The sequence below is a fragment of the Rhinolophus sinicus genome, chromosome 14 (genome assembly GCF_057876585.1).
Source record: "Rhinolophus sinicus isolate RSI-liver-muscle chromosome 14, RSI-T2T, whole genome shotgun sequence".
Classification (NCBI taxonomy): Eukaryota; Metazoa; Chordata; class Mammalia; order Chiroptera; family Rhinolophidae; genus Rhinolophus; species Rhinolophus sinicus.
The window spans coordinates 46,021,077-46,028,303 of record NC_142514.1 but is presented as its reverse complement, the minus strand read 5'-3'; the positions used below and the strand labels follow the sequence as shown (position 1 = coordinate 46,028,303).

Here is a 7,227-nt window from a genome sequence, read left to right as displayed (position 1 = left end):
ACAGCATGATCTTTCAAAAAGCATATCATATCACGTTACTTCCTTATGCCTAGTCTTCTAATGGCTTCCTATTTTACTTGTAATAAAAGCCAAGCTTTTCACTATGGCCTGCCAAGCCCTGTGTTATCTGGCCCCTGCCGTGCTCTCTCCAACCTTGTCTTTACCACATTTTTCCTGTTCACTACGTTCCAGCCACATTGGCCTTGGTGGTCTCTGAACAGATGAAACCTTTTCCTGCCTCAGGGCCTTTACACTTTCTCTTCTTTCTGCCTGTTCTGCTCTTGCCCGAGATATTTGCGTGGCTCGCTCCTCATCATTCAGGTCTCAGCTCAAAGTCACCTCTACAGATAGGGATTCCCTGGCCATCTGCCTAAGATTGCATCCCCAAGCCCGTCTTTGATCACTCTTTGAAAACTATAGAATCATTTGTTAATTTACTCGTTTATTATCATTGTTGCCTGTTTCCCTTTGAAAAAGAAAAGCGTCAGGAGGCTGAGGACTTTATTTTCTCTTTTTTCCAGCTTCTGCTTTTCTAGTCTTCATCATAAAATTCATTTTTTCCTCTCCTTTGGTTTTTGCTTATCACTTTCTTCCTTCCCTATTTTGTTTACCTCCTTTTCATAGTCACTTCTCCCATTTAGGAAGGTTAAATCACTTTTGGAATTCACAGGGCCCTGCTGTTCTAGTCATTTGAAAAGAACAGTGTGTTTTCAAACAGAGGATTCACATTCCAAAGTTCCCTGGCTCATTCAAAAAACCATTGAAATAACAAATATTTTTGCCAGAGTTTTACATGCCTTGATAATTGGCTCATTCACTTAGAATTCTATGAAACATTGCCCCATAGCAGACAGTGTTGTTTTGCCATGTGGGGTGTGTGTGTGTGTGTGTGTGTGTGTGTGTGTGTGTGTACACTTATCTGGGACTATATGTAGGTATTGACAGTACTCTTGGAAGGAAGCATACCTCCTTAGAGCACACTTCACCTTTCCTCATGCCCCACATTGCCACATTTCTTTTATCCTAAATAACTGGAATGAAAATGTTTTTTTTTTTCATCTTAAATGCAAGAGGCTGCGTCTCCTTGGCATAGCCCTTACTAAGCCTGCCCGTTTGCTTGCTTGCCACTGATTGGCATGGCTACATCTTGGGTTCTGGGTTTAGCTGTTCTCTCTCTGTTGCAGTTCATTTTTCTCCTCTGTTGCCTAATATAACACAATGTGCAGAAAACCCCTGGCATGGTTTTCTGGGTGTATGTACTGAATTTTCCCAGAAACTCTTCTGGTCTGTGAAACACTCCCATCTCTGCTCCGAGCTCCTATAACTTCCTATATTTGCTACACTCGACACATTGCTCTTCCTCGGTTTTGCAGGTCATGTATCGCTAGCACTTACCCATCACTGCGCAGCCCAGAATGGGCTGTCAGGTACGTTTGTCAAATGCATGCTTTGTGACTATTTTTTATTTTCCTTTTGAGATTTTGATCTTCTTTTGGTTTGGGCATCCACATTTCTAGAGGTATGATCAAGTCTTAAAGGGCCATGTGTCACCCTGACTTTCAGAGAGAAGATCCTCCCCACAAGACAAATGCCTCTGACTGTGCCGTGCAGCTTGTCCATGTAAACCTCTTGCATTGTTTGGAGAGTCTATCCCACGCCAAGAATCTAACCACCCACAAGCAGGCACACTGCTGTCCAAACAGATGGACAAGGAAGATAGGCAGGCCAAAGCCCACAGACGAACATGAAATGAGTTGGTGCAGCAAAGCCAAGGATATTGGAAATGAATGCTAATCCTTGCCATGCAGTGTCCAGAATAAGGATGGACCAGGGGGAATGAGGTTTTGACACTGAGATGCAAACAAGGAAAGGGTAAAGTGTGAAAGAGTGCAATGAGGTGGGTGTTGTAACAGGTGTGTGAAAGGCTACAAGAACATGGGTAGGAATGTTCAAGTCAGCTTAGCAGCGGGAGTTAATGTCATCTTCAGCTGGGTCAGTTCTGAGGATCCACATGGGGTCCTATCACCCATCAACAGTCATCCATTCATCCACTCAACAAATATTTACTGGGCATCTAGCACGTGCCAGACACTGGGAGGTTCCAGGTAGGTAAACACCCAGGAACAAGACACACATAGTCTCTGCCCTATAAGAAGTTACATTCCATAATTAATTCCATAATTAGTTACTTAGTTACATTTAAAATGGCTGTGAAAGAGAAGTACAGGAAACTTAGATGACGTACAAGGGAGGCCCTTAGTGTGGAGACTCTGGAAGACATCTCTGAAGAAATGATATTTAGGTTGAAATCTGAAGAATGTGTGGAAGTTAAAGTGGGAGTGGGGATGGGGAGGCAGAGAACAGGAGAACATTCTTGACATAATAGTATCCATTTTACAATGTGTCTTGGAAGTGTAATTTGCTGTTTCAACTTTTTAGAAGGGGAATTTGCTCCCTCCAGAGGGAGGAGGTTTATTTAACCCAAATCTATCTCTCTGAAGCTTCTGACCTTTTGTCATATTAATTCTTGGGACTTTGTAGAACAAGCCCACTCCTCTTGTGATGGCAGTGGTGTCCTTCAAGTTTTTTCTCCCGCAGGCAAGTTCTTTAACCTCTCTAAGCCTCAGATTTTTTTCATCTATAATTGGGGATAATTAATAGTTGACGTGAAGATTACATGAAAGAATCTGTATAAAGTGCTTGGTGTGATGCCTGGCACATACCAAGTTAACCAAGTGCTCAATACATGTTAACTATTATCATGATTATTACTGGCCATAAGTCAATAATAATTGTATACTTATCTTTATAAGTATGCAATTTGTATACTTATAAAGCCATTTGTATACTTATCTTTATTATCGGGGTGGTATACTCTTTAAAGGTAGGGACTATGGATTTTGGAATCAGACAAATCTCAGTTCAAAGTCTGGCTGTAATATGTATTAACTGTAGATATGTGACCAATTATTGTAAAAATGTAAAATTTTTTAAAGTTGATGGTATCTGTTATCACCACTCTAACTTATTATAAGGAATAAAAGAGAAAATCTAAGTAAAGATACCAGCACAATGCCTTGCAGTTAGTAATTAGTGCTCAATTAATGTGTGTTTCCTTTCTTTTTTATGGTTCCATAGTCATTTCCTCAGAACAGAGTTGCTTACTTGTGCGTTTATAATTCAGCACCAATGTACTTCCAAAAAGTATTAAGTAGTAGCTAATAGATATTTGTGAATGAATGGAATGGGCACATGAATGCAATTTGCCTTCCCAACCACCTTTCTCCTATGGGAACTGGTGAAGATTTTCCCCAGCAAAAAGTTGGACGCATAGTGTCTTACGGATAAAGACTGGGGAGATTGCAGAAGACCCACCCAGGTACTGACTCTGGTTTTATGGGACCAGGAACCCCGCTCATGCCTCAAGCTACCTGTAATGAAAAGTCCATTGTCTGCCACCTGTTTCACAGAGCTGTCCTGAGGATTAATGAGATAATGTCTGAAGAGCCTGGTGAAGCCTTTGGAAGGAAATGACAGGTAAAAGTCTCATTCCACTGAATTCGGCTTCTGAGAAGAGCTCTGAATAACCAAGCCGTGATCAGGTCGTAGTAGATGGCTTCAAAAAAAATGTTATTTTGTTGATATTTGATTATAGCCACTTGTAGGCACCGAACTAGCTTGTGGGACATGTTCTTTCTCAGACCCTCGCACTTTTTATTTTTATTTTTTTAAGGGAGGGAGCTTCTTTATTCTAATTGCTGTGCATAATTAGAATGGCAGGGAGGAACCAGGGGTCTTAATGAGTGAGCAGCCTGTGACAGGGAGAATCTCCCATCACAGGCACACGGGGTCTGGGCATTACCAGGAGGGCTGGGTGAGCCCAGGAGACGACTGAGAAGTAAGTGCAGGTAGTGCCCAGAAAGAAACCGCCACACCACAGCAGGCTCTGCAAATCTTTGCTGCATTCCTTTTATTGCAGATGACTCCCAGTCCTGCTCCAAGATGAGCAGTGAGAGTGAAGATGTGTAGAGGCAGAAAGTGGCTTTGGAGCCTAAAAACTGTTTGTCACCTCCAGCTGCACTTTCGTTTCCTGGCCTGTGAAAGGGGTGCTAATGTGTGCCTAGGTCTATTGTGGGAATGGTGGAGGTAATGGACGGGCAGGAAATGGTTTTTTAATTTACGGAGTTCTTACCCCATGGAAAGTAAACCAAAATTAACTTTAGACTGTAATAAAGGATTAAAAGAATTTTTTTGAGCAAAATGGAGCTGTAGCCTGAGAGACTCGGAGTGAGGTGGGCACTTAAATTGTGTTCCACTGAGACAAAGGGGAGCCTGCCTTCTACAGTGAAAAGGTCCTGTCCAGGTTCTCAATTAGGTCCATTTTATGTAAATGAGGTATCCAAATTCTGCAGTTCTGATTGGATGGGACAGGTCTTAGTCCATTGGTAGAAAGAGGAAACCAGGGGTTCCCTGTGGTGGTTGACTCAGGGCTTTAACAAGCAGGGCATAGTGTGGGAAGCTGAGTTAGTTCAGGCTGAGGTTCTTCCTGGAACATATGATATGTGAGAAGCCCCTGTCAGCTATGGCCACTAGACTCTTACTCATAAAATTTGGGCCCTTGGCCAACGATGGGGAGTCCATCTCAGTAAATAAATTCCTCCTTGGGGTTCACATCAAATGAATCTTCAGGGTCCACAGGAGGAAGGGAGAGGTGGTTTTCCTTCCTCTGTCCCCCAGATGCCCACCTGGATTGCCATTGCTTTGTGTGGCCTGGTGGCAGGTCCAGCTGGTCGGCTTTCTTTGGAGGCTTTAGGAGGAGGGAAGATTCTGCTCTGAGTTTTCTGACTTGAGGCTACATGAGGAATATGTTCAGGTCCTCATGCCTTTAGACCTTCAGTATTCCACTGTGGAGCAAGACCCTGGGAAGTGATGAACTCCGCTTCCCTGGCAAACCTGCCGTCAGCTCTCCTAGAGACCCTTTCGCCCATCTCTGCAGATTCCACCAGTGGGACGCAAGAATAGTGACAGCTGTGGGCTGGTCCTGGAGTGTGCAGTGTTGGAGGCTATCTGTTTTGATGATGGGATATCCCTTGGGATTCTCAGTCACTGGATAGAGACAGTGGTTCTCAATGCTGGCTGCCTTTTAGAATGGTCCTCACACTTTCAGAGTCCTCACCTGGGTATTTGTTAAATATACGATTTCCTGGGCTTCAACTTCAGAATAACAAATTTGCAAAACTTCAGGAAGCCCCATTTATATGCAATACAAGGTGAATGATGCCCCTGGTGTTGTTCGATGTGGCAGCAGTGCTTACCTCAGATTGACTGAAAGGGGATGTTTTTTACATTTTTAACAAGCACTTCAGGCACATTAGCATCGAAAACAAAGGTCAACAGTCAAAAAAGTGTGACTGTTGTTTTCTTAATAGTTTGGAGGTGTTGGGAGTTTGCTGGTGGAGAAAGGAACTGAGCTGAGTGAGCTCCTCACATGTTGATTGTATCACTGGGCAATAATAAACCAATTAGGAAAATAATAGCTACCATTTATTGAGTAAATTTACTAATGTCTGGCAAGTACTGTCCTTTCCCCTTCTTTATGGACATTGTCTCATTTCATCTTTGCAATAACTTCATGAGATAAGTATTATTATCTCCATTTTATAAATGAGCAAAATGAATTTCAAAGAACGTAGGTTTGGTGTATAGTAAGCATTCAAGAAATGCTATCTATTATTATAAGTTTATCTGTGAAAATACTTTTAAATATATAAATCCACTGTTTTAACATCCAGATAAGCACAGCGGCATTGATGATCATGATGACTGGGAAACGGGCACAAGGATAGGCTTTCTGGGGGTGGGATTTTTGGCACAGTCTGAAGATGCGCCTAAGGAAAGAAGAGTAACAAGGTGAGGAGGAGTTGAATAAAAACTTGCTTTATCCAGTCAACCTTTTCTCTACCCCAAGAGAAGGGGAGAACACTTCATTCTACTATACTGAGTCCAAAACTCAGTGGGTTTTATAGTGTTTGTCTACATAGGATAATAAGTTGTGGGTCAGCCTATTATACTTCTATTAGAAAATATATTCTCATAAACTCACAAAAGAACTTTGGGGAAATCATCTATTCATAAATTGTGAACTATGACAGGGCATATCTTATAAGAGTCTTTTCCTGTATGAAAGTGTAACCAGAGGCTAAACACTGGAAAATATTGGGGGTGGGAGAGATAATATTTAGAGAATTTATTTCACGTACAATTCCGTTATGTCAGAGGTCACCAACAGTCTACCAAAGTACATTGTCCTCTTCTTCCTGGACCCAGAGCTTGACTATATTTTTTTGCTCCTCTTGCAGTTAGATGTGGTAATGTGATGTGGAGTTTGAAGGGAGCTGATATGTATTACTTTCAAATCTAGCCCATAAAAACTTCCACTCGTGCCCCTCATTTCCTTTCCTCCCCCAGCTGATGGTTTCTACCCAGGACGACCTTGGAAGCTGTGTGTTGAAGATGGCAGAGCTATTATCATCCTGGATCCTTCAGTGACTATGTGGAGCAAGGCACCTCTAACCTGAATTCTTTCCCTGGACTGTTATGTGAGAAAGGATAAACTTTCTTTTAAAATTCCCTGAACTGGGGGGATCTACTTGTTACTGCAACATAGTTTCCTCTAACAAATACAATCGTGGTGAACATTAATCTTTAATCTTTGGTTAACCCTATGCTTTGTTCGCAAAAATTATTCTGTGAAAATCTTGTGATTATTTCCCCCTTACTGAAAAGATCTTTAGTTTAACAAATGGGGAATTTATTGGAAACAAATAGCTTTAAACAAAATAAATGGAATTTTATGAGCAAATAAGGATTGGTCTTCCTTTTGGCAATTTCAGCACAGGCAACATTCAACTTGAAATCCATGCCATTGCCTCATGTTGATGTTTAATATAAAAAAAGAACCAAATTAATTGTAAATATATTTTCAATTTGTGATTGTCATTTGTGAGTATGCCTTACCTTTCTATCAACAAAATAATTGAGTAACTACTAAATGCCAGTCTAAGAGCTGAGGAAATACTAGAGAATATAGAGTTTATTCAAGATTGTGTATTTAGGTCAACACTTAGTGAGGATCTATATATGCCAGGTTCTGGAGATTCAAATAGGAATAAAATATTCTCTTAAGGAGTCACATGCTGTGGTCAATAATCATTATGAATTTATAAA

At 41.3% G+C, this 7,227-nt stretch overlaps 1 long non-coding RNA gene across 1 annotated transcript; it reads left to right on the top strand.

Moving 5' to 3' along the window:
* The first annotated feature begins 1,292 nt into the window (after window positions 1-1,292).
* LOC141572376 (uncharacterized) lies at window positions 1,293-6,801 on the top strand. The gene is made up of 3 exons (XR_012497739.2): window positions 1,293-1,427; window positions 3,471-3,537; window positions 6,469-6,801. It is a non-coding gene; the product is annotated as an uncharacterized LOC141572376 (long non-coding RNA).
* The last annotated feature ends 426 nt before the right edge of the window (window positions 6,802-7,227 follow it).